This window comes from Lissotriton vulgaris, chromosome 6 (genome assembly GCF_964263255.1).
Source record: "Lissotriton vulgaris chromosome 6, aLisVul1.2, whole genome shotgun sequence".
NCBI lineage: Eukaryota > Metazoa > Chordata > Amphibia > Caudata > Salamandridae > Lissotriton > Lissotriton vulgaris.
In genome coordinates, this window is record NC_141694.1 from 1,042,845,226 (window position 1) to 1,042,872,509 (window position 27,284).

Here is a 27,284-nt window from a genome sequence, read left to right on the forward strand (position 1 = left end):
CACCTTCGCACTAAAGTTCTGTGTACACGCTACCATCACATTACGGTGTTCACTTCGAGCCTTATCAAAAACTACCAAAATGGCGCGATTTTTCGCTACCATGACAACTAAGCGGCAACCCATCTAACCGGTTGTCCGTTTTCTTTCGTGGCTTTAAACTCGGTGTAACAAACTACCATAATGGCGCGATTCCTTCGCTGTGTCTCATTATTCACAGGCAATGTCAATTAACCTATTAAGGCTAATTGTTCCCTGCATAAATAGATCCTCGGCGCGCCAGCCTCCATACCAACACTGGAGACCGGGGAGACCAGGCTGGATCGCGTGTCAGTTACCATATCAAGGTGAGATTCTGCTCAAAACGGGGATGCTTCGCCGGTGCAGGAAACTAAGACTTAGCGCTTGGTTAGCTTCTGGCCACCACAACCCGGTTTTTTAAAAACATGATTGATGCATTTTAGATAAATGTTTGATGCATATTGTCCGTTTATCTAGGGCTAAACCTGAACATAACTGCATTAATGTATAAAATACACGCTAGGAACTGGCTGTGCATCTATTGGCATTTTTCAATAGATTTGCTTTTTCTGCACAAAGTCTAGCAGCACCTCAGCAAAATGGTAAATTAATATACCTAGAGGTCCACTGTAAATGTGCATTTGACACTATATAACTATGTGTCCCCAATAGTAAACCGAGATTTGCATGTGGTACAACAAAACATGAACCTTAGGTCACTTGGTAGGGTAGAAATGTTCTCCCCAGATCGAATACATGATCTTATTTGAGTTAAGGTGTGGAATTTAAAAACCCAAAAAAACTATAAATTAAATATGACGACTGATCTCCCTCATTGCTTGCTGCCAACAGGTAAAAGCTCGCTTGAACCAACCAAACATTGGAATCAATTTATAAGAGGGTTCATTAATACCTCGAGGCGACCTATACATATATAAAGAAGGCGCGCGGAGAAGTCTCCACCCTGTAGTTCAAATCTCATACATCAATATCAAGTAAGCATTGGTGCATGCAATCAAATTAACAAACAAACACATGCTTTTAAGTCTGAACTTTGTGTTAAATCAAATATCATTGTTATTTTAAACCCTCTAGATGGTCTAGCAGAGGTGAATATATAAACTAAAGGAACATTTCACTCCAGGATCAAGACTGGTATAGCAAAAAGAAAATGCTTTCAAAGTAAGATTCTTTGACCACTAGTAGTTTAGACCCTGTTCTGAGTGAGACAAAAGTTTGTTGGAAAAAAAATCCTCAAGTGTTTTGTATTAATTATATGTTATATATGTTTCTTTTAGATTTATGAAGTTTTTAACCATAAGTCCTGAGGAAGGTGTTCGATCTGAATAAGCACCGAAACGCGTCGACAACTTTGTTTTTAATATAAATTTTATTGTAATATTAGGAAGAATAAGTATATGTATGTACTTTGCTGTTTACATGTAATTGTTTGAATTTCTGAATACCAATGCTTGTTTTTTCTTTTTAAATAAATGTGATAAATTTTGGATACATCATTTTTGTCTAAAGGTATATGTCTTTGAGGATACTGTACACTTGTCCTACAACAGGGGTCTTACTCTATTGGTCTGATTTATTATACAAACATTATTGAAGAACCACAGAAAGGAAACCCCCCTCTTTTGGTGTCACTATTTCCCAGTCCTTTCTGGGTTGCTTTGGGAAAACTCTCTTGTTTTTCGCTTTACTCAGGCTCCTGCAGCCAGAGAGTCCCAGTTCACAATATGGATACATTACGAACCTTCGGGTTCTCGGAAGACCAATGCAAAAAGCTCCTAGGAGGGTCTTCGAAAAGCATTAGTACCGTCACACTATCCAGCAGTGATGAAGATAAATGGAACAAACTCTGGAATCTAAAGAAAAAAATGATTCGGACTGAACTCAATGCAGAATTTATAATCCAATACTGCAAAAAAGGAGTCATTCCAAAGGGCCTACAAATCCTTAACGAACCAGGTTTATTCGTCACTGACGAGAAGTTCAAAGACAGTTGGACACTAATAGCGAATAGATGCAGTCGCGACTGGATGTTGCTCATTATAGACACAGCACAGGGACTCTTGATAATAGAAAAAGAGGAAATAGACAAGTTGGAGAAGGAACTCAATGAATCTACTGCACTAGACGATGCAACAAAAAAATTAGCAGAGATAAAGGAGGACATCACAGGGTACCAGGAATATATGATTAATAAGAAAACTAACAAATTACGTAAGGACATAGCTAATTTTAATTTAGAACAGGTATACCCATATTTACAGAAGGATTACTTCGACCAACCTGTCCCTAATGAGTTCAACAACCGCCCATATAAGTATAACAAAAACAAATTCTATAAGAAAAACGTGACCTTCTCAGATACCTCATACCACACCAGCGATTCAGAAGCTGAGAGGGCACAAGACACTAATAAACGTAACGAATCAAGAGAGGAGAGTGGTGATGATTTCTTTGATTATCAAAAAAAAATTTTAGGTCAAAATCAAAAGAGACAGACCCGTGGCTTCAGGACCCGGGGGAGGGGACGTCAGGGCTTCCGTCAGAAGGAAGGAACAATAAGGAGACCCTATATGAGGACTCGCAGCCACAAGGACTGGGAGTAAATAACCATACCCAAAAGGCCCCTATTATCAACCTCTCCACTAAAATCCTAACAACAGAGGAAACCAAGATCTTGGAGAAAGGTTTAGGATTTGCCCCAAGTCGTGGTGTTTGTAGATACTCAATAGAGAAGGATATAAGAGACCTATTCCGTAAAATTAGAATTAAACGATTTTTTGAGAACAAAGAAAATAGACCAAATAACAATAAATCTGGATTGAAACCCCCGTCAACCTGGACCCCCGATATCTCAATGGTGAGCCAAGAAGTGGACACGTTCGAAAAAGTTATCACTATTGGCCTAGAAAAGTTACTAGATGAAAAGATATGGACCACTAATAATCTCTCCAAAACTGAAAGAGTGGCTTTATCTAATCTCCAAATATGTGAAGAAATTACCATCAAACCGGGAGATAAGGGTGGCAGTATTGTGATCCTTAATACCCAGGATTACAACCAAAAAATGTATGATTTAATCAACAATAAATCCCATTACAGAAAATCAAATATAGGTGAGTGGAATAGCCTCAAAAAGAAAGTTAAAAATGTAGTGACCCTAGCGAAAGAAGACTGTATCATTTGTGAGGACGAGTACAAATTTCTTGTGAATAATTATCCCAAAATACCAGCTCTTTATGGACTCCCTAAAGTCCATAAGGATATCAATAACCCTCCCATGCGACCAATAGTCTCAGGCATAGACTCTATAACGGAGCCACTCAGTAAATATGCGGATTGCTTCATCCGCCCGTTAGTAGAGAAATTACCCTCATACATAAAAGATTCCAAGGATATGATAACTAAGGTGGAAGGCATAAGTTTCAACAATGAAACCCAGTGGTTGGTGTGCTTGGACATTGAGTCCCTGTACACCAACATACCCCAACGAGACACAATCAGGATGATGAGAGAGATTTTAAGTGATGAGGAAGGATATCTCTCTGCCCAAAACACCTTCATTGTGGAGTGCATTGAAATTGTTTTACTTAATAATATTTTTTTATTCAACAATGACCTGTTTTGTCAAATAAAAGGCACCAGCATGGGTGCTACCTGTGCGCCAAGTCTTGCCTGTCTATACGTGGGAGACTTTGAGAAACATCATATCTATAATGAACTTAGCCCATTTTTTGAAAATGTAAAACATTGGTCTAGGTTTATAGACGATGTCTTTTTCATATGGGAAGGAAGTGAAATCGACCTCACAGCCTTCATTGAGTGGCTCAACTGTGGTGATACCAATCTGAAATTCACCAGCAATAAAAGCCAAGAGACAGTTGACTTCCTCGATTTAAAAATTAAAACAGTTACGGGGAAGCTGTGTGTTGAATTGTACGTCAAACCATCTGACCGCAACACCTTGCTCCACCATCAGAGTTACCACCCTAAAAATCAGAAAGAAGGGATCCCCTATAGCCAATTTATACGAATAAGAAGGAATTGTACCGACATAAAATCGTTTGAAAAACATGCAGAAAATCTTAAAATCAAACTACTTCAGCGAGGATATCCTAAAAGGCTCATAAGAGACAGCTACAAAAGAGCAAAATACCAGAATAGAACTTGCTTATTAGAGCCTAAAAATAAAAAACAAGAACCCGATAATACCATCGTCATGGTGTCAAATTACAATGGCCTTAGTTCTAAAGTTAAGAATCTAATCAATAAAAATTGGTCTATCCTTAACAAACAAGGAAAAACCCCACTTCCAAAACCAATTTTCTCCTACAGAAGAAATAGGACCATACGTAACTGTTTGGTCCATACTTACAGAGAACCAAAGAAGACCAGGCAATTGAGCATTGATCAAGGAAAACCCATAAGAGGTAATCAACCTTGCGGGTCCTGCTCTCACTGTAAATCTATTATCCAAACAGACAAGGTGGAATTGAATGGCACATCACACTGGATGAACGATCATGTTAATTGTAGAACTGCCAATGTGGTATACCTTTTAATCTGTCCTTGCGAGAAGGGGTACATTGGTGAAACAAGTAGGGAAATGAGATTGCGCCTGAACGAGCATAGATCAGCTCTGAAAACCAGGAAAAAGAATGCCCCTCTCGTCGACCATTGGTCAATGGAAAATCATAGAGAGGACGAACTAAAATGGTTTATAGTAGAAAAAATTAAAACATCAGCCAGAGGTGGCAACACAGACCTTAAACGCAAACAAAGGGAGCAATTCTTCATGTCCAAGTTTCGGACCTACTATCAGGGCCTTAATAGTAGAGAGGAGTGGGAACGATTGGTAAGATGAAACTAGCCCACGAACAGAAAAGCACTGATATCTTGGCTTTTATCATTGCTCGCTCCTTAACTCAACACATTACTTCATCTCATGAAAGCTGATGAATATGAAGTTAAATAATCTGCTTTTGATACATGACCTATGTTTTAAGAACCTTGATAATCATGTTGGTATTTTAGTACGATGTTTATATGCAGATTACCTGAATATATGTAAAGCATAAATATAATATTTATGCAATAATGTACGATGTATGACTCTGCATGTCGTAGAAGTAGGTCTCATCCTATGTACAGGAACGTTCCATTATCGATAGCCATATATATGGAATTGCCCATATATACTTAACAATTTTAGATCTATATTCAAACTAGCTTCTGCAGACTTATTCAGCTGCATTATAGTCTACCAGGTTTTGGCCCGATATTATTGGCTGGATAATAGGAGCGTCCCTCTTGTAACAATGTCATGTAACAGACTTCAATAGCTGGTAATCTGAACATTATCATTAATGCTAGTAAAAATCGTAAGGCAACAATAAAGATCACTAGCAAAGTGGGTTATGATAAAAGGAAAATTAATTTTCTATGAATAGTCTGAAAACCCTAAATTGTATTAGGCGGACCCTTCTATTAAAATTTGATTAAAAAGTATGGACTATAACCATTTACGCCATGTCACGAAAACATAATACAGTGGTTTATGTGCCGTTATTCTAACTACCGGCTTTATGCTATTCAATCTATGCGTCATCTCCGCATTACTCTGTGTATACATTTCACCGCGACGGGTGATCAATAGAATGTTTTGCACTTCAATACTAAGGTTTAGTGCATATTCAACTAAAAAACTACCAAAATGGCGCGATTTTTCCGCTACCATAACAACCTAAAACCGTTACCTAAACGACCGGCATTAGGTCACTTGAAGTATTCCATCGATGTGTTAATTTTGGCATTGTTTCATATATATACATAATTCAACGCGATGTATGAAGAGAAGACTGTAGTGCACCTTCGCACTAAAGTTCTGTGTACACGCTACCATCACATTACGGTGTTCACTTCGAGCCTTATCAAAAACTACCAAAATGGCGCGATTTTTCGCTACCATGACAACTAAGCGGCAACCCATCTAACCGGTTGTCCGTTTTCTTTCGTGGCTTTAAACTCGGTGTAACAAACTACCATAATGGCGCGATTCCTTCGCTGTGTCTCATTATTCACAGGCAATGTCAATTAACCTATTAAGGCTAATTGTTCCCTGCATAAATAGATCCTCGGCGCGCCAGCCTCCATACCAACACTGGAGACCGGGGAGACCAGGCTGGATCGCGTGTCAGTTACCATATCAAGGTGAGATTCTGCTCAAAACGGGGATGCTTCGCCGGTGCAGGAAACTAAGACTTAGCGCTTGGTTAGCTTCTGGCCACCACAACCCGGTTTTTTAAAAACATGATTGATGCATTTTAGATAAATGTTTGATGCATATTGTCCGTTTATCTAGGGCTAAACCTGAACATAACTGCATTAATGTATAAAATACACGCTAGGAACTGGCTGTGCATCTATTGGCATTTTTCAATAGATTTGCTTTTTCTGCACAAAGTCTAGCAGCACCTCAGCAAAATGGTAAATTAATATACCTAGAGGTCCACTGTAAATGTGCATTTGACACTATATAACTATGTGTCCCCAATAGTAAACCGAGATTTGCATGTGGTACAACAAAACATGAACCTTAGGTCACTTGGTAGGGTAGAAATGTTCTCCCCAGATCGAATACATGATCTTATTTGAGTTAAGGTGTGGAATTTAAAAACCCAAAAAAACTATAAATTAAATATGACGACTGATCTCCCTCATTGCTTGCTGCCAACAGGTAAAAGCTCGCTTGAACCAACCAAACATTGGAATCAATTTATAAGAGGGTTCATTAATACCTCGAGGCGACCTATACATATATAAAGAAGGCGCGCGGAGAAGTCTCCACCCTGTAGTTCAAATCTCATACATCAATATCAAGTAAGCATTGGTGCATGCAATCAAATTAACAAACAAACACATGCTTTTAAGTCTGAACTTTGTGTTAAATCAAATATCATTGTTATTTTAAACCCTCTAGATGGTCTAGCAGAGGTGAATATATAAACTAAAGGAACATTTCACTCCAGGATCAAGACTGGTATAGCAAAAAGAAAATGCTTTCAAAGTAAGATTCTTTGACCACTAGTAGTTTAGACCCTGTTCTGAGTGAGACAAAAGTTTGTTAGGAAAAAAAATCCTCAAGTGTTTTGTATTAATTATATGTTATATATGTTTCTTTTAGATTTATGAAGTTTTTAACCATAAGTCCTGAGGAAGGTGTTCGATCTGAATAAGCACCGAAACGCGTCGACAACTTTGTTTTTAATATAAATTTTATTGTAATATTAGGAAGAATAAGTATATGTATGTACTTTGCTGTTTACATGTAATTGTTTGAATTTCTGAATACCAATGCTTGTTTTTTCTTTTTAAATAAATGTGATACATTTTGGATACATCATTTTTGTCTAAAGGTATATGTCTTTGAGGATACTGTACACTTGTCCTACAACAGGGGTCTTACTCTATTGGTCTGATTTATTATACAAACATTATTGAAGAACCACAGAAAGGAAACCCCCCTCTTTTGGTGTCACTATTTCCCAGTCCTTTCTGGGTTGCTTTGGGAAAACTCTCTTGTTTTTCGCTTTCGTGTCTTGAATTTAAACATCATGGAGGGCCTGGATGGTTTGTGATTGTGCTGATTTTTCTGTGGTCTTTGTTTTTTTGCCTGTTGTTGAGGCCTTTTCACCAGGGGTAGTGAGTGTAGCATGGGCCTAGTCTTTCTGTGGGGTGTCTTGAATTTAAACATCATGGAGGGCCTGGATGGTTTGTTATTGTGCTGATTTTTCGGTGGTTTTCGTTTTTTTGGCCTGTTGTTGTGGCCTTTTCACCAGGGGTAGTGAGTGTTGCATGGGCCTAGTCTTTCTGTGGGGTGTCTTGAATTTAAACATCATGGAGGGCCTGGATGGTTTGGGATTGTGCTGATTTTTCTGTGTTTTTTGATTTTTTGGGGTGTTCATGGGGACAGGCCATGTGGGTGGGGGCCATTTTGAGTGCTGGTACAGGCAGGCCATGTGCTGAGAGGCAAGTGGCCATTTTTAATGCAGTCAGTGTTGTTAGGCCTGCAACCATTTTGCCTACTTTTCAACCTTTATGCCCAGGGGTAGTGAGTGTTGCATGTGCCTAGTCTTTCTGTGGGGTGTCTTGAATTTAAACTTCATGGAGGGCATGGATGGTTTGTGATTGTGCTGATTTTTCGGTGGTTTTCGTTTTTTTGGCCTGTTGTTGTGGCCTTTTCACCAGGGGTAGTGAGTGTTGCATGGGCCTAGTCTTTCTGTGGGGTGTCTTGAATTTAAACATCATGGAGGGCCTGTATGGTTTTTTTGGGGTGTATAACTGAACTGATGTTCCTCTGTCTTCCATTGCTTTTAGGTGCACAAGACTCAAGAGAACCACCAGTGCCAGGAAGAAGTCCTGCAGCGGTGTGTGTGTGCAGCATAACGTCACGCGACGTCACGTCTGGCCACAGACAACTCTGCAACTCGTGCAACTGTGGCCTGCTGTTCTGACCTGCTCTGAAGAAGATGGCCCCAAAAAGAGTTCCCCGTAGCTCCTCTAGCAAGAAAGTTGCCAGTAAGGAGCAGAAGAAGCAAGTTACCAAGGAGGCTGGTGTGCCGCCCGCCACGATTTTTGGGAGTAAAAAAAAAAGTATGCCTGCAGCAGCAGCGGGATCTGCTGGGGACCAAGCTGGGAGCAGCACCCCCGCTCCATTGGGCTCAGTGCCACCACCACCACCACCACCACCACACCAACTTTAGTCAAAGCCCTTGAGTGCTGCAGAGGCAGTCAGTGTACTTCTTCAATCACCATCGACCAGTGATGTTGGCTCATCGCAAGAAAGTAGCTGCAATGTCCCTGAATCAACACAGGTTGTTGTAACTCAACTGACAAGTGTTGAACAACCACAGCCGCAACAACAACCACATGTGCAAGTACAAGCCCAAGTACACACGGAAGGAGAGGCAGCGCAAGGAGATGCGCAAGCAGAGGTGCATGGAGGGTCACAAGTGCCCACAATAGTTGTTCCTCCCGAAGTAGGGGCACATCAGGAAATCGACAATCAAGCCGAGGTATCATTTGAGGAAGCCACTCCTCCTAATGATCATTCATTGTCTTGGTAAGTTTGGTACCAACTATGGTACCGGAGGCCAGAGAGGTCATCTTGAGAGACAGCACGCTGTCCAATGGTTTGCGCACCTAAAGGAGATCAAAGAAGCCCGAAGTGCAAGTCAAGAAAACGTTGATGTTTCATCTGATGATGACGAGGAGGAAGAAGACGTGTCACACACTTCTCTTACACCCAGTACCCCTGTCAGCAGCACACCCCATGTGAGCCACACTAAGAGTGTGGGAGAGAGTGAAACACCAATGCAAAAAAGTTCATCAGCGAGCGTAACTGGGTCGAAGATATCATCATCATCCCGTAGATGCTTGGTCCAGGGCAACATTAAAAAGATGTTGTTTACAGAAGCGCAATATGAACGCAACCACCCACTGACGAGTCTGTATAACACTAAGCTGGCTAAAATGCTAGCTCTGGACCTTCTCCCTTTTTCTTTTATAGAAGGGGTTGGTTTTCTAGAATTAGTGGCAGCGCTCTGCCCTAAATGGAAGGTTCCTAGCCGGTTCTATTTTGCCAGAGTTGCGGTTCCAGCACTACATGAAGATGTGCTGGAGGTGATTGGGGCAGCTTTGCAGAAGAGTGCTGTTCACACTATACATCTGACAACAGACATGTGGACCAGTGGCGCAGGCGTTGATTACATGTGCATCACTGCACACTGGGTCTCTTTTTCAGGGGTTAAAGCAAAGCTAGACGCAGGAGTTGACCCGGACCAAGTTTTTAAAGCTGCTCGGGAACATGCAACACTAGCCATGTTTGGTTTGGAGAAACGTCACACAGCACAAAACATTTTGGATGAGTTTAACACAAAGGTCCTTGAATGGCTGTCCCCAAAAAAACACCAAATTGGTTATGTTTCCACGGCTAATGGCGCCAATGTAGTTAAGGCCATGGAGCTGGGTCAGTATTTCAGAGTGCCGTGTTTGGCGCACTGTATAAACCTGGTTGTCAAAAAATTCTTGAGTGATAAAGACAGTCCAGCGTACGAGGTAGTGGAGACCTGCCGAAAAATGTGCACCCATTTCAGCCATTCTTTTAAGGCCCGGAAGCATCTGAGGAGCCTGCTATATGAACGTTGAATGCCAGTGAAAGCACTCATCCAGGAGGTGGCAACACGTTGGAACTCAACCTTCTACATGCTTGAGCGTCTGTATGAGCAGTATACAGTACTCGATCACTATTTCTTAAAACAGGGTACAGCTCAGAAGGACCTGAGGATGGGTGCGGCGCAATGGGACATAGTTAAAAGCCTGACACGCATGCTTCGTCCTTTTGAGGTCTGCACGCGTGCAGTCAGCAAGGAGGACTGTAATTTGTGAAAAGCTATCCCATTGTTGTACATGCTGGAGCACCAACTGAAAGAGGTGTGTTCTGTGTTTCAAAAAGATGAAAAAAACAAAGACCCTTTTGTTTTGGCGGAGAAATTATTAGAACGCCTACAAGGTGATGAACGTCTTAAAATGATCCACTCAAACCAGCATTACATTTGTGCTACTATTCTGGATCCACGCTACAAAAAGGCGCTGGCAGGCCGAGCATTCTTTCCTTTTGATGATGAACATGTTACAAAGTACAAACGTTGGCTAGCCTTGTCAGCCAAGAGGTTTGAAAGAGAACGGCAGAAAATTGAAGGAAAAGGCAGTACATCAGCATCAGCACGCCATCCCCAGTCAAAACAATCCACTTCTGCACCTGTGGATGTGGCACAAGTGACCTCTCAGCAGTTAAAGACACCGGCAACCGGATCATCTGCACCAGACACAACAGAAGCATTGGAGGCTGAAGAGGATTGGCTAGCTCGGCTTTGGTTTGGTTCTCAAAAGGTCACAGCAACAGCTAAGCAAAGTGGAGGAACCTTGGAGGAGGACCTTGAGTCGATGGTGAAGGACTATCTGAATGACTCAACAGAGGTCTATGTTAATGCTGACCCATTGGCATATTGGCATGGGAAAAAAGAATTGTGGCCACAGCACTCCAACCTGGCTTTAAACTACTTGTCTTGCCCACTCGCAAGTGTGTCTTCTGAACGTGTTTTCAGTGCTGCTGGTGCCATTGTAACTCCCAAACGGAGCCGCCTCTCGCCCAAAAATGTGGAGAGGTTAACAATGATCAAGATGAATCAGCACCTCATACCACCAGATTACAGAGTACGAGAAAGCGCGCCGGATGAAGACGAGGTGGACAGCAACATAGATGAGGGAATTTCTACTCTGTCAGGTGACACTGAGCTCACCCTGCCTAAATTCGCAGAGTATAATGACGAAGCCTTATTCTTATTCCTGGACCTTAACACCGAGCCCTAAAAATGAGACAATGAATCAATAACTTTCTTTTTCGTCCTTATTCACTTTCATTCCTGTGTGTCTGTCTTTCTTTGTTGTGCACAGTTAATATAATTCAAACTTTAATCACCTAATCACAAAAACAAGCCCATCAGCAGAACTGTCTTCACTTTGTTTGCTTATTGATTTGAAGGTGCCGCAGTCTGCATTCCTCAGGTTCACAAGTTCAGAAGAACATGCTCCTCTATCCTCCTCCTCCAGACTCCTATTTCCATCAAAGCAGAGGGCTGGATTACGCCCAATGAAGAAAGACTCAGCACTTGTGGGGGTGTTCTACTTCTTTGCGGGTGAGTTGACGGCTCTGGGGCCATTGCTGGGAAGCTCCAATACCGGATAAAAGTGGTTTGGACCAAATCGGAGGCGGAAATTTTTGTGTGTTTTTGCTGACTTGCTTGCCTTTGAGGTGCTCTTTGGGGGGGTTCCGGCTGTTTGTGGGTGGGTTTCGGGGTCTGGGAGCACTGCTGGGACACTCTAATCTTGATTGCATTTGCTTTTCAGGAAATCCGTGGTGGTAAACCGGAGTTATGGCCTAGCTACACAGCACGTTTGGACCGAAGGCCGAGAAATATTGTAAGTATGAGATTTTGCTTTTGGGCTATTTGGGGGTGTTGTGCTTTTTGGCGGGTGGGTTGGCGGGTCTTGGGGCATTCCTGGGAAGGTCTAATACCGGATAGAAGTGGTTGGGACAAAATCCACGCTGATTTTTTTTGTTGCTATTTCTGACATTTTACACAATGTAGCGTTTTCGGGGGCCTGTTTGGGGGGCTTCCTATTGTTTGTGGGTGGGTTTCGGGGTCTGGGAGCACTGCTGGGACACTCTAATCTTGATTGCATTTGCTTTTCAGGAAATCCGTGGTGGTAAACTGGAGTTATGGCCTAGCTACACAGCGCGTTTGGACCGAAGGCCGAGATATATTGTAAGTATGAGAATTTGCTTTTGGGCTGTTTGGGGGTGTTGCGCTTTTTGGCGGGTGGGTTGGCGGGTCTTGGGGCATTCCTGGGAAGGTCTAATACGGGATAGAAGTGGTTGGGACAAAATCCACGCTGATTTTTTTTTTGCTATTTCTGACATTTTGCTCAATGTAGCGTTTTCGGGGGCCTGTTTGGGGGGCTTCCTGGTGTTTGTGGGTGGGTTTCGGGGTCTGGGAGCACTGCTGGGACAGTCTAATCTTGATTGCATTTGCTTTTCAGGAAATCCGTGGTGGTAAACTGGAGTTATGGACTAGCTACACAGCGCGTTTGGACCGAAGGCCGAGAAATATTGTAAGAATGAGATTTTGCTTTTGGGCTGTTTGGGGGTGTTGTGCTTTTTGGCGGGTCGGTTGGCGGGTCTTGGGGCATTCCTGGGAAGGTCTAATACCGGATAGAAGTGGTTGGGACAAAATCCACGCTGATTTTTTTTGTTGCTATTTCTGACATTTTGCTCAATGTATCGTTTTCGGGGGCCTGTTTGGGGGGCTTCCTGGTGTTTGTGAGTGGGTTTCGGGGTCTGGGAGCACTGCTGGCTATGGATACTTTACTTTGCAAGAGGTTTGAAGCAAATCCATGGTGGCAGAGGGGAGTTAGGGCCCAGCTGCAGAGCGCTCGCGGAGTGATTTGGGAAATTGGCAAAGAAATGACTAAGTCCCCATTTTTGTACTTTTGCTCTTTGGCTGTTTGGGGGTCTTCTACTCGTTTTCTCCTGGGTTGACGGCTCTGGGGCCATTGCTGGGAAGCTCTAATACCGGATAAAAGTGGTTTGGACCAAATCGGAGGTGGAATTTTTTTTGTGTTTTTGCTGACTTGCTTGCCTTTGAGGAGCTCTTTGGGGGGGTTCCGGCTGTTTGTGGGTGAGTTTCGGGGTCTGGGAGCACTGCCGGGACACTCTAATCTTGATTGCATTTGCTTTTCAGGAAATCCGTGGTGGTAAACCGGAGTTATGGCCTAGCTACACAGCGCGTTTGGACCGAAGGCCCAGAAATATTGTAAGTATGACATTTTGCTTTTGGGCTATTTGGGGGTGTTGTGCTTTTTGGCGGGTGGGTTGGCGGGTCTTGGGGCATTCCTGGGAAGGTCTAATACCGGATAGAAGTGGTTGGGACAAAATCCAAGCTGATTTTTTTTTGCTATTTCTGACATTTTGCTCAATGTAGCGTTTTCGGGGCCTGTTTGGGGGGGCTTCCTGGTGTTTGTGGGTGGGTTTCGGGGTCTGGGAGCACTGCTGGGACACTCTAATCTTGATTGCATTTGCTTTTCAGGAAATCCGTGGTGGTAAACTGGAGGTATGGCCTAGCTACACAGCGCGTTTGGACCAAAGGCCGAGAAATATTGTAAGTATGAGATTTTGCTTTTGGGCTTTTTGGGGGTGTTGTGCTTTTTGGCGGGTGGGTTGGCGGGTCTTGGGGCATTCCTGGGAAGGTCTAATACCGGATAGAAGTGGTTGGGACAAAATCCGCGCTGATTTTTTTTGTTGCTATTTCTGACATTTTGCTCAATGTAGCGTTGTTGGGAACCTGTTTGGGGGGGGCTTCCTGGTGTTTGTGGGTGGGTTTTGGGGTCTGGGAGCACTGCTGGCTATGGATACTTTACTTTGCAAGAGGTTTGAAGCAAATCCATGGTGGCAGAGGGGAATTAGGGCCTAGCTGCAGAGCGCGCGCGGAGTGATTTGGCAAATTGGAAAAAAAATGACTAAGTCCCCATTTTTGTACTTTTGCTCTTTGGCTGTTTGGGGGTCTTCTACTCGTTTTCTCCTGGGTTGACGGCTCTGGGGCCATTGCTGGGAAGCTCTAATACCGGATAAAAGTGGTTTGGACCAAATCGGAGGCGGAATTTTTTGTGTGTTTTTGCTGACTTGCTTGCCTTTGAGGAGCTCTTTGGGGGGGTTCCGGCTGTTTGTGGGTAAGTTTCGGGGTCTGGGAGCACTGCTGGGACACTCTAATCTTGATTGCATTTGCTTTTCAGGAAATCCGTGCTGGTAAACCGGAGTTATGGCCTAGCTACACAGCGCGTTTGGACCGAAGTCCCAGAAATATTGTAAGTATGAGATTTTGCTTTTGGGCTATTTGAGGGTGTTGTGCTTTTTGGTGGGTGGGTTGGCGGGTCTTGGGGCATTCCTGGGAAGGTCTAATACCGGATAGAAGCGGTTGGGACAAAATCCACGCTGATTTTTGTTTTGCTATTTCTGACATTTTGCTCAATGTAGCATTTTCGGGGGCCTGTTTGGGGGGCTTTCTGGTGTTTGTTGGTGGGTTTTGGGGTCTGGGAGCACTGCTGGCTATGGATACTTTACTTTGCAAGAGGTTTGAAGCAAATCCATGGTGGCAGAAGGGAGTTAGGGCCAAGCTGCAGAGTGCGCGCGGAGTGATTTGGGAAATTGGCAAAGAAATGACTAAGTCCCCATTTTTGTACTTTTGCTCTTTGGCTGTTTGGGGGTCTTCTACTCGTTTTCTCCTGGGTTGACGGCTCTGGGGCCATTGCTGGGAAGCTCTAATACCGGATAAAAGTGGTTTGGACCAAATCGGAGGCAGAATTTTTTTGTGTTTTTGCTGACTTGCTTACCTTTGAGGAGCTCTTTGGGGGGGTTCCGGCTGTTTGTGGGTGAGTTTCAGGGTCTGGGAGCACTGCTGGGACACTCTAATTTTGATTGCATTTGCTTTTCAGGAAATCTGTGGCGGTAAACCGGAGTTATGGCCTAGCTACACAGCGCGTTTGGACCGAAGGCCCAGAAATATTGTAAGTATGAGATTTTGCTTTTGGGCTATTTGGGGGTGTTGTGCTTTTTGGCAGGTGGGTTGGCGGGTCTTGGGGCATTCCTGGGAAGGTCTAATATCGGATAGAAGTGGCTGGGACAAAATCCAAGCTGATTTTTTTTTGCTATTTCTGACATTTTGCTCAATGTAGCGTTTTCGGGGGCCTGTTTGGGGGGCTTCCTGGTGTTTGTGGGTGGGTTTCGGGGTCTGGGAGCACTGCTGGGACACTCTAATCTTGATTACATTTGCTTTTCAGGAAATCCATGGTGGTAAACTGGAGTTATGGCCTAGCTACACAGCGCGTTTGGACCGAAGGCCGAGAAATATTGTAAGTATGAGATTTTGCTTTTGGGCTGTTTGGGGGTGTTGTGCTTTTTGGCGGGTGGGTTGGCGGGTCTTGGGGCATTCCTGGGAAGGTCTAATACCGGATAGAAGTGGTTGGGACAAAATCCACGCAGATTTTTTTTTGCTATTTCTGACATTTTGCTCAATGTAGCGTTTTCGGGGGCCTGTTTGGGGGGCTTCCTGGTGTTTGTGGGTGGGTTTCGGGGTCTGGGAGCACTGCTGGCTATGGATACTTTACTTTGCAAAAGGTTTGAAGCAAATCCATGGTGGCAGAGGGGAGTTAGGGCCTAGCTGCAGAGCGCGTGCAGAGTGATTTGGGAAATTAGCAAAAAAATGACAAAGTCCCCATTTTTGTACTTTTGCTCTTTGGCTGTTTGGGGGTCTTCTACTCGTTTTCTCCTGGGTTGACCCCTCTGGGGCCATTGCTGGGAAGCTCTAATACCGGATAAAAGTGGTTTGGACCAAATCGGAGGTGGAATTTTTTTGTGTTTTTGCTGACTTGCTTGCCTTTGAGGAGCTCTTTGGGGGGGTTCCGGCTGTTTGTGGGTGAGTTTCGGGGTCTGGGAGCACTGCTGGGACACTCTAATCTTGATTGCATTCGCTTTTCAGGAAATCCGTGGTGGTAAACCGGAGTTATGGCCTAGCTACACAGCACGTTTGGACCGAAGGCCCAGAAATATTGTTAGTATGAGATTTTGCTTTCGGGCTATTTGGGGGTGTTGTGCTTTTTGGCGGGTGGGTTGGCGGGTCTTGGGGCATTCCTGGGAAGGTCTAATACCGGATAGAAGTGGTTGGGACAAAATCCAAGCTGATTTTTTTTTTGCTATTTCTGACATTTTGCTCAATGTAGCGTTTTCAGGGCCTGTTTGGGGGGGCTTCCTGGTGTTTGTGGGTGGGTTTTGGGGTCTGGGAGCACTGCTGGGACACTCTAATCTTGATTGCATTTGCTTTTCAGGAAATCCGTGGTGGTAAACTGGAGGTATGGCCTAGCTACACAGCGCGTTTGGACCAAAGGCAGAGAAATATTGTAAGTATGAGATTTTGCTTTTGGGCTGTTTGGGGGTGTTGTGCTTTTTGGCAGGTGGGTTGGCGGGTCTTGGGGCATTCCTGGGAAGGTCTAATATCGGATAGAAGTGGCTGGGACAAAATCCAAGCTGATTTTTTTTTGCTATTTCTGACATTTTGCTCAATGTAGCGTTTTCGGGGGCCTGTTTGGGGGGCTTCCTGGTGTTTGTGGGTGGGTTTCGGGGTCTGGGAGCACTGCTGGCTATGGATACTTTACTTTGCAAGAGGTTTGAAGCAAATCCATGGTGGCAGAGGGGAGTTAGGGCCTAGCTGCAGAGCGCGTGCAGAGTGATTTGGGAAATTAGCAAAAAAATGACAAAGTCCCCATTTTTGTACTTTTGCTCTTTGGCTGTTTGGGGGTCTTCTACTCGTTTTCTCCTGGGTTGACCCTTCTGGGGCCATTGCTGGGAAGCTCTAATACCGGATAAAAGTGGTTTGGACCAAATCGGAGGTGGAATTTTTTGTGTTTTTGCTGACTTGCTTGCCTTTGAGGAGCTCTTTGGGGGGGTTCCGGCTGTTTGTGGGTGAGTTTCGGGGTCTGGGAGCACTGCTGGGACACTCTAATCTTGATTGCATTTGCTTTTCAGGAAATCCGTGGTGGTAAACCGGAGTTATGGCCTAGCTACACAGCACGTTTGGACCGAAGGCCCAGAAATATTGTTAGTATGAGATTTTGCTTTTGGGCTATTTGGGGGTGTTGTGCTTTTTGGCGGGTGGGTTGGCGGGTCTTGGGGCATTCCTGGGAAGGTCTAATACCGGATAGAAGTGGTTGGGACAAAATCCAAGCTGATTTTTTTTTTGCTATTTCTGATATTTTGCTCAATGTAGCGTTTTCAGGGCCTGTTTGGGGGGCTTCCTGGTGTTTGTGGGTGGGTTTCGGGGTCTGGGAGCACTGCTGGGACACTCTAATCTTGATTGCATTTGCTTTTCAGGAAATCCGTGGTGGTAAACTGGAGGTATGGCCTAGCTACACAGCGCGTTTGGACCAAAGGCAGAGAAATATTGTAAGTATGAGATTTTGCTTTTGGGCTGTTTGGGGGTGTTGTGCTTTTTGGCGGGTGGGTTGGCGGGTCTTGGGGCATTCCTGGGAAGGTCTAATACCGGATAGAAGCGGTTGGGACAAAATCCACGCTGATTTTTGTTTTGCTATTTCTGACATTTTGCTCAATGTAGCGTTTTCGGGGGCCTGTTTGAGGGGCTTTCTGGTGTTTGTGGGTGGGTTTTGGGGTCTGGGAGCACTGCTGGCTATGGATACTTTACTTTGCAAGAGGTTTGAAGCAAATCCATGGTGGCAGAAGGGAGTTAGGGCCAAGCTGCAGAGTGCTCGCGGAGTGATTTGGGAAATTGGCAAAGAAATGACTAAGTCCCCATTTTTTTACTTTTGCTCTTTGGCTGTTTGGGGGTCTTCTACTCGTTTTCTCCTGGGTTAACGGCTCTGGGGCCATTGCTGGGAAGCTCTAATACCGGATAAAAGTGGTTTGGACCAAATCGGAGGCGGAATTTTTTTTGTGTTTTTGCTGACTTGCTTACCTTTGAGGAGCTCTTTGGGGGGGTTCCGGCTGTTTGTGGGTGAGTTTCAGGGTCTGGGAGCACTGCTGGGACACTCTAATTTTGATTGCATTTGCTTTTCAGGAAATCCGTGGTGGTAAACCGGAGTTATGGCCTAGCTACACAGCGCGTTTGGACCGAAGGCCCAGAAATATTGTAAGTATGAGATTTAGCTTTTGGGCTATTTGGGGGTGTTGTGCTTTTTGGCGGGTGGGTTGGCGGGTCTTGGGGCATTCCTGGGAAGGTCTAATACCGGATAGAAGGGGTTGGGACAAAATCCAAGCTGATTTTTTTTGTGCTATTTCTGACATTTTGCTCAATGTAGCGTTTTCGGGGCCTGTTTGGGGGGCTTCCTGGTGTTTGTGGGTGGGTTTCGGGGTCTGGGAGCACTGCTGGGACACTGTAATCTTGATTGCATTTGCTTTTCAGGAAATCCGTGGTGGTAAACTGGAGGTATGGCCTAGCTACACAGCGCGTTTGGACCAAAGGCCGAGAAATATTGTAAGTATGAGATTTTGCTTTTGGGCTGTTTGGGGGTGTTGTGCTTTTTGGCGGGTGGGTTGGCGGGTCTTGGGGCATTCCTGGGAAGGTCTAATACCGGATAGAAGTGGTTGGGACAAAATCTGCGCTGATTTTTTTTTGCTATTTCTGACATTTTGCTCAATGTAGCGTTGTTGGGAACCTGTTTGGGGGGGCTTCCTGGTGTTTGTGGGTGGGATTCGGGGTCTGGGAGCACAGCTGGCTATGGATACTTTACTTTGCAAGAGGTTTGAAGCAAATCCATGGTGGCAGAGGGGAATTAGGGCCTAGCTGCAGAGCGCGCGCGGAGTGATTTGGGAAATTGGCAAAAAAATGACTAAGTCCCCATTTTTTTACTTTTGCTCTTTGGCTGTTTGGGGGTCTTCTACTCGTTTTCTCCTGGGTTGACGGCTCTGGGGCCATTGCTGGGAAGCTCTAATACCGGATAAAAGTGGTTTTGACCAAATCGGAGGCGGAATTTTTTTTGTGTTTTTGCTGACTTGCTTGCCTTTGAGGAGCTCTTTGGGGGGGTTCCGGCTGTTTGTGGGTGAGTTTCGGGGTCTGGGAGCACTGCTGGGACACTCTAATCTTGATTGCATTTGCTTTTCAGGAAATCCGTGCTGGTAAAACGGAGTTATGGCCTAGCTACACAGCGCGTTTGGACCGAAGTCCCAGAAATATTGTAAGTATGAGATTTTGCTTTTGGGCTATTTGAGGGTGTTGTGCTTTTTGGTGGGTGGGTTGGCGGGTCTTGGGGCATTCCTGGAAAGGTCTAATACCGGATAGAAGCGGTTGGGACAAAATCCACGTTGATTTTTGTTTTGCTATTTCTGACATTTTGCTCAATGTAGCGTTTTCGGGGGCCTGTTTGGGGGGCTTTCTGGTGTTTGTGGGTGGGTTTTGGGGTCTGGGAGCACTGCTGGCTATGGATACTTTACTTTGCAAGAGGTTTGAAGCAAATCCATGGTGGCAGAGGGGAGTTAGGGCCAAGCTGCAGAGTGCGCACGGAGTGATTTGGGAAATTGGCAAAGAAATGACTAAGTCCCCATTTTTGTACTTTTGCTCTTTGGCTGTTTGGGGGTCTTCTACTCGTTTTCTCCTGGGTTGACGGCTCTGGGGACATTGCTGGGAAGCTCTAATACCGGATAAAAGTGGTTTGGACCAAATCGGAGGCAGAATTTTTTTTGTGGTTTTGCTGACTTGCTTACCTTTGAGGAGCTCTTTGGGGGGGTCCTGGCTGTTTGTGGGTGAGTTTCAGGGTCTGGGAGCACTGCTGGGACACTCTAATTTTGATTGCATTTGCTTTTCAGGAAATCCGTGGTGGTAAACCGGAGTTATGGCCTAGCTACACAGCGCGTTTGGACCGAAGGCCCAGAAATATTGTATTATGAGATTTTGCTTTTGGGCTATTTGGGGGTGTTGTGCTTTTTGGCAGGTGGGTTGGCGGGTCTTGGGGCATTCCTGGGAAGGTCTAATATCGGATAGAAGTGGCTGGGACAAAATCCAAGCTGATTTTTTTTGCTACTTCTGACATTTTGCTCAATGTAGCGTTTTCGGGGGCCTGTTTGGAGGGCTTCCTGGTGTTTGTGGGTGGGTTTCGGGGTCTGGGAGCACTGCTGGGACACTCTAATCTTGATTACATTTGCTTTTCAGGAAATCCGTGGTGGTAAACTGGAGTTATGGCCTAGCTACACAGCGCGTTTGGACCGAAGGCCGAGAAATATTGTAAGTATGAGATTTTGCTTTTGGGCTGTTTGGGGGTGTTGTGCTTTTTGGCGGGTGGGTTGGCGGGTCTTGGGGCATTCCTGGGAAGGTCTAATACCGGATAGAAGTGGTTGGGACAAAATCCACGCAGATTTTTTTTTGCTATTTCTGACATTTTGATCAATGTAGCGTTTTCGGGGGCCTGTTTGGGGGGCTTCCTGGTGTTTGTGGGTGGGTTTCGGGGTCTGGGAGCACTGCTGGCTATGGATACTTTACTTTGCAAGAGGTTTGAAGCAAATCCATGGTGGCAGAGGGGAGTTAGGGCCTAGCTGCAGAGCGCGTGCGGAATGATTTGGGAAATTAGCAAAAAAATGACTAAGTCCCCATTTTTGTACTTTTGCTCTTTGGCTGTTTGGGGGTCTTCGACTCGTTTTCTCCTGGGTTGACCCCTCTGGGGCCATTGCTGGGAAGCTCTAATACCGTATAAAAGTGGTTTGGACCAAATTGGAGGTGGAATTTTTTTTGTGTTTTTGCTGACTTGCTTGCCTTTGAGGAGCTCTTTGGGGGGGTTCCGGCTGTTTGTGGGTGAGTTTCGGGGTCTGGGAGCACTGCTGGGACACTCTAATCTTGATTGCATTTGCTTTTCAGGAAATCCGTGGTGGTAAACCGGAGTTATGGCCTAGCTACACAGCGCGTTTGGACCGAAGGCCCAGAAATATTGTAAGTATAAGATTTTGCTTTTGGGCTATTTGGGGGTGTTGTGCTTTTTGGCGGGTGGGTTGGCGGGTCTTGGGGCATTCCTGGGAAGGTCTAATACCGGATAGAAGTGGTTGGGACAAAATCCAAGCTGATTTTTTTTTGTGCTATTTCTGACATTTTGCTCAATGTAGCGTTTTCGGGGCCTGTTTGGGGGGCTTCCTGGTGTTTGTAGGTGGGTTTCGGGGTCTGGGAGCACTGCTGGGACACTCTAATCTTGATTGCATTCGCTTTTCAGGAAATCCGTGGTGGTAAACTGGAGGTATGGCCTAGCTACACAGCGCGTTTGGACCAAAGGCCGAGAAATATTGTAAGTATGAGATTTTGCTTTTGGGCTGTTTGGGGGTGTTGTGCTTTTTGGCGGGTGGGTTGGCGGGTCTTGGGGCATTCCTGGGACGGTCTAATACCGGATAGAAGTGGTTGGGACAAAATCCGCGCTGATGTTTTTTTTTGCTATTTCTGACATTTTGCTCAATGTAGCGTTGTTGTGAGCCTGTTTGGGGAGGGGCTTCCTGGTGTTTTTGGGTGGGTTTCGGGGTCTGGGAGCACTGCTGGCTATGGATACTTTACTTTGCAAGAGGTTTGAAGCAAATCCATGGTGGCAGAGGGGAATTAGGGCCTAACTGCAGAGCGCGCGCGGAGTGATTTGGGAAATTTGCAAAAAAATGACTAAGTCCCCATTTTTGTACTTTTGCTCTTTGGCTGTTTGGGGGTCTTCTACTCGTTTTCTCCTGGGTTGACGGCTCTGGGGCCATTGCTGGGAAGCTCTAATACCGGATAAAAGTGGTGTGGACCAAATCGGAGGCGGAAATTTTTTTGTGTTTTTGCTGACTTGCTTGCCTTTGAGGAGCTCTTTGGGGGGGTTCTGGCTGTTTGTGGGTGAGTTTCGGGGTCTGGGAGCACTGCTGGGACACTCTAATCTTGATTGCATTTGCTTTTCAGGAAATCCGTGCTGGTAAACCGGAGTTATGGCCTAGCTACACAGCGTGTTTGGACCGAAGTCCCAGAAATATTGTAAGTATGAGATTTTGCTTTTGGGCTATTTGAGGGTGTTGTGCTTTTTGGTGGGTGGGTTGGCGGGTCTTGGGGCATTCCTGGGAAGGTCTAATACCGGATAGAAGCGGTTGGGACAAAATCCACGCTGATTTTTGTTTTGCTATTTCTGACATTTTGCTCAATGTAGCGTTTTCGGGGGCCTGTTTGGGGGGCTTTCTGGTGTTTGTGGGTGGGTTTTGGGGTCTGGGAGCACTGCTGGCTATGGATACTTTACTTTGCAAGAGGTTTGAAGCAAATCCATGGTGGCAGAGGGGAGTTAGGGCCCAGCTGCAGAGCGCGTGCGGAGTGATTTGGGAAATTAGCAAAAAAATGACTAAGTCCCCATTTTTGTACTTTTGCTCTTTGGCTGTTTGGGGGTCTTCGACTCGTTTTCTCCTGGGTTGACCCCTCTGGGGCCATTGTTGGGAAGCTCTAATACCGGATAAAAGTGGTTTGGACCAAATTGGAGGTGGAATTTTTTTGTGTTTTTGCTGACTTGCTTGCCTTTGAGGAGCTCTTTGGGGGGGTTCCGGCTGTTTGTGGGTGAGTTTCGGGGTCTGGGAGCACTGCTGGGACACTCTAATCTTGATTGCATTTGCTTTTCAGGAAATCCGTGGTGGTAAACCGGAGTTATGGCCTAGCTACACAGCGCGTTTGGACCGAAGGCCCAGAAATATTGTAAGTATGAGATTTTGCTTTTGGGCTATTTGGGGGTGTTGTGCTTTTTGGCGGGTGGGTTGGCGGGTCTTGGGGCATTCCTGGGAAGGTCTAATACCGGATAGAAGTGGTTGGGACAAAATCCACGCAGATTTTTTTTTTCTATTTCTGACATTTTGATCAATGTAGCGTTTTCGGGGGCCTGTTTGGGGGGCTTCCTGGTGTTTGTGGGTGGGTTTCGGGGTCTGGGAGCACTGCTGGCTATGGATACTTTACTTTGCAAGAGGTTTGAAGCAAATCCATGGTGGCAGAGGGGAGTTAGGGCCTAGCTGCAGAGCGCGTGCGGAATGATTTGGGAAATTAGCAAAAAAATGACTAAGTCCCCATTTTTGTACTTTTGCTCTTTGGCTGTTTGGGGGTCTTCGACTCGTTTTCTCCTGGGTTGACCCCTCTGGGGCCATTGCTGGGAAGCTCTAATACCGTATAAAAGTGGTTTGGACCAAATTGGAGGTGGAATTTTTTTTGTGTTTTTGCTGACTTGCTTGCCTTTGAGGAGCTCTTTGGGGGGGTTCCGGCTGTTTGTGGGTGAGTTTCGGGGTCTGGGAGCACTGCTGGGACACTCTAATCTTGATTGCATTTGCTTTTCAGGAAATCCGTGGTGGTAAACCGGAGTTATGGCCTAGCTACACAGCGCGTTTGGACCGAAGGCCCAGAAATATTGTAAGTATAAGATTTTGCTTTTGGGCTATTTGGGGGTGTTGTGCTTTTTGGCGGGTGGGTTGGCGGGTCTTGGGGCATTCCTGGGAAGGTCTAATACCGGATAGAAGTGGTTGGGACAAAATCCAAGCTGATTTTTTTTGTGCTATTTCTGACATTTTGCTCAATGTAGCGTTTTCGGGGCCTGTTTGGGGGGCTTCCTGGTGTTTGTAGGTGGGTTTCGGGGTCTGGGAGCACTGCTGGGACACTCTAATCTTGATTGCATTCGCTTTTCAGGAAATCCGTGGTGGTAAACTGGAGGTATGGCCTAGCTACACAGCGCGTTTGGACCAAAGGCCGAGAAATATTGTAAGTATGAGATTTTGCTTTTGGGCTGTTTGGGGGTGTTGTGCTTTTTGGCGGGTGGGTTGGCGGGTCTTGGGGCATTCCTGGGACGGTCTAATACCGGATAGAAGTGGTTGGGACAAAATCCACGCTGATTTTTTTTTTGCTATTTCTGACATTTTGCTCAATGTAGCGTTGTTGTGAGCCTGTTTGGGGAGGGGCTTCCTGGTGTTTTTGGGTGGGTTTCGGGGTCTGGGAGCACTGCTGGCTATGGATACTTTACTTTGCAAGAGGTTTGAAGCAAATCCATGGTGGCAGAGGGGAATTAGGGCCTAACTGCAGAGCGCGCGCGGAGTGATTTGGGAAATTTGCAAAAAAATGACTAAGTCCCCATTTTTGTACTTTTGCTCTTTGGCTGTTTGGGGGTCTTCTACTCGTTTTCTCCTGGGTTGACGGCTCTGGGGCCATTGCTGGGAAGCTCTAATACCGGATAAAAGTGGTGTGGACCAAATCGGAGGCGGAAATTTTTTTGTGTTTTTGCTGACTTGCTTGCCTTTGAGGAGCTCTTTGGGGGGGTTCTGGCTGTTTGTGGGTGAGTTTCGGGGTCTGGGAGCACTGCTGGGACACTCTAATCTTGATTGCATTTGCTTTTCAGGAAATCCGTGCTGGTAAACCGGAGTTATGGCCTAGCTACACAGCGTGTTTGGACCGAAGTCCCAGAAATATTGTAAGTATGAGATTTTGCTTTTGGGCTATTTGAGGGTGTTGTGCTTTTTGGTGGGTGGGTTGGCGGGTCTTGGGGCATTCCTGGGAAGGTCTAATACCGGATAGAAGCGGTTGGGACAAAATCCACGCTGATTTTTGTTTTGCTATTTCTGACATTTTGCTCAATGTAGCGTTTTCGGGGGCCTGTTTGGGGGGCTTTCTGGTGTTTGTGGGTGGGTTTTGGGGTCTGGGAGCACTGCTGGCTATGGATACTTTACTTTGCAAGAGGTTTGAAGCAAATCCATGGTGGCAGAGGGGAGTTAGGGCCCAGCTGCAGGGCGCGTGCGGAGTGATTTGGGAAATTAGCAAAAAAAATGACTAAGTCCCCATTTTTGTACTTTTGCTCTTTGGCTGTTTGGGGGTCTTCGACTCGTTTTCTCCTGGGTTGACCCCTCTGGGGCCATTGTTGGGAAGCTCTAATACCGGATAAAAGTGGTTTGGACCAAATTGGAGGTGGAATTTTTTTGTGTTTTTGCTGACTTGCTTGCCTTTGAGGAGCTCTTTGGGGGGGTTCCGGCTGTTTGTGGGTGAGTTTCGGGCTCTGGGAGCACTGCTGGGACACTCTAATCTTGATTGCATTTGCTTTTCAGGAAATCCGTGGTGGTAAACCGGAGTTATGGCCTAGCTACACAGCGCGTTTGGACCGAAGGCCCAGAAATATTGTAAGTATGAGATTTTGCTTTTGGGCTATTTGGGGGTGTTGTGCTTTTTGGCGGGTGGGTTGGCGGGTCTTGGGGCATTCCTGGGAAGGTCTAATACTGGATAGAAGTGGTTGGGACAAAATCCATAAGGAAAAGCCTTTTGGCACTTTTTGTAACTTAGGGTTCGTTAGGGTTAGCCCTAGCAGCAGGATTGCATGTGTTTTGAGGTGTTCTAGATTTTTGCAACTGAGTTCTGGGGTCTTAGAGCACTCGTGAGAATGTGTAATTTTGGTTGCAAGTCATTTGAAGAAAATCCATGGTGGGAAAGGGGGGATTTGGCATAGTTAAAGAAACCTCTGCCACTATTCTTAACTTATGGCTCGTTAGGGTTAGCAATATTTCTATTGCATTTGTTTGGGTGGGGGGGTTTTCGAGTCTTGGAGCGATGCTGGCTATGGATACTTTTGCTTGCTTGCAAGTGGTTTGAATACAATCCACGGTGGGTAAGGGGGTATTTGGGCCTACTTTTACTTTCGAAGTATGTTTTGTCACCAGTTTTCTGCTAGGCCTCGTTTTTTGAGATCTGATTGGGAGTCTTCTACATTTTTGCAACTGGCTTTAGTAAGGGTCTGGGTGGAAGCACTGCTGGGAAGGTCTAATTTTGTTCTAAAACACAGTTTACAGTACACCTAGCTTGAGGGGAAAGATCCGCTAAATTAATTTGCCCATACTTATTTATCCTTGAAAAGGTGACTCAGACAGAGTACGCACTTTCAAAAATGTTGTACTGTCTATTAGGAAAATCAAAGTGTGACTTTTTGCACTACACAGCGTACATACCTTATATTTATTTATCAGTGCTGTTTTTCGTTCAATAATTACAGGCCGGGTTTCAGTCTGCAATGGGGAAAAAAGGATGGAGTAAGGCTTCACATTAGCGAGCCGCAATTCAGCATCCGCCAGGCAGGCAGTGGACAGGGTGGGTTCTGGTCACCAATATTGATGGACGAAGCGTCAGCTGGAATGGAGGAGTGCCGCTAATAAGAGGAATTGTTTGCTGCATGCAACTTACTTACCAAATTCAACAGGACAACTACAACAATACAGATACAGTGTCCATTCTTTTATTCAATGAGTGTGTGTGACTGCATTTCTTGGATCTCTCTCTGCTTCTAAATTGATCCCTACAGCCATTCTATAGGTTTTACTTCGGCTATTTTTTAAACCTAATTTAATGTAGCCCTGTACTGTCGCATTCTGTCATTCACGGTTGTCGAAAGTACTACTTACTTTTCTGTAACAATGCATTCAGTAGTGCATGCACTTCCTTTATGTCACATAAAAGATTTATGGTTAGCTTTGTACCCAAAAATTTCTTTATGTTCAATTATTGTTTGTCCATGCTGTGCTTTTTTTTTTCTCTCAACAAAACCTACCCAAAAAGAAACCCCCATTCCTATCCATTTTACAAACCCTAACCCTCTTCCCCCGGGTTGTGTGGTTTTGCTTGATGTGTGACTAAATGACATCAATAATTCCACACACTTGCTGGGGAGGATAAGGTCATAGCAACAGGCTGGTGAAGGAATCTGAGGATATATTCTAGACTTACTCAGCTTCAGTACTATTTCTTGTAGTATTAGCCAATGTCAAAGAAATCCTACACAAGTACAAGTTATACTATAAACACTTTACCATTTGTTAGGCTACATTGTGGCACTGTTGTAGTCTAGTGTACTGTCACCTGCTATATTCTCTATCGTACCGTTGTAATGCTACAGTAAGGACCAACCAGGTTTCATTTTCTTTTTTTCCATAGCCATGCAACTGCCACTGTGTCACACCACTAGTACCACCACAATGAGGAGGAAATTTCAGCCGCCCTGGATTGCAACCTTAATCGCCATTTCCCGTGGAGCCAGCCCTGGGCCTAGCCCTACTTTCAAACAGAAATTACAGGTAAGATAAGCGTTTG